Below are 903 nucleotides of genomic sequence, written 5' to 3'. Positions count from 1 at the left end.
GCTGCAGCTCCTGCAACCCGCCATCAGCTGCTGGAGGCTGGCTGCTGCTCCTCCACCCCACCATGACCTGCTGGAGGCTGGCTGCAGCTCCTTCACACCGCCATCAGCTGATGGATGCTGGCTGAACGCTGGAGGCTGGCTGCTGCTCCCACACACCGCCATCAGCTCCTGGAGGCTGGCTGGCTGCTGGAGGCTGTCTGCTGCTGCTCCTCCACCCCGCCATCACCAGCTGGAGGCTGGCTGCTGGAGGCTGGCTGCAGCTCCTGCACCCCACCATCAGCTGCTGGAGGCTGGCTTCTGCTCCTCCACCCCGCCATCAGCTGCTGGGGGCTGGCTGCTGGAGGCTGGCTGCAGCTCCTCCACCCCGCCATCACCAGCTGGAGGCTGGTTGCAGCTCCTGCACCCCGCCATCAGCTGCTGGAGGCTGCCTGCTGCTCCTGCACCCCGCCATCAGCTGCTGGAGGCTGCCTGCACCTCCTGCACCCCGCCATCAGCTGCTGGAGGCTGGCTTCTGCTCCTCCACCCCGCCATCAGCTGATGGAGGCTGCCTGCTTCTCCACCCCGCCATCACTAGCTGGAGGCTGGCTGCTGGAGGCTGGCTGCAGCTCCTCCACCCCGCCATCAGCTGCTGGAGGCTGCCTGCAGCTCCTGCACCCCGCCATCACCAGCTGGAGGCTGGCTTCTGCTCCTCCACCCCGCCATCAGCTGATGGAGGCTGCCTGCTTCTCCACCCCGCCATCACTAGCTGGAGGCTGGCTGCTGGAGGCTGGCTGCAGCTCCTCCACCCCGCCATCAGCTGCTGGAGGCTGGCTGCTGCTCCTGCACCCCGCCATCAGCTGCTGGAGGCTGGCTGCTGCTCCTCCACCCAACCATCAGCTGCTGGACGCTGGCTGCAGCTCCTCC

The sequence above is a fragment of the Nothobranchius furzeri genome, unplaced genomic scaffold, assembly GCF_043380555.1.
Source record: "Nothobranchius furzeri strain GRZ-AD unplaced genomic scaffold, NfurGRZ-RIMD1 Scf092, whole genome shotgun sequence".
In the NCBI taxonomy this organism is placed as follows: domain Eukaryota; kingdom Metazoa; phylum Chordata; class Actinopteri; order Cyprinodontiformes; family Nothobranchiidae; genus Nothobranchius; species Nothobranchius furzeri.
The sequence above is the reverse complement of the archived record's forward strand: the minus strand, read 5'-3'. Positions refer to the sequence as shown.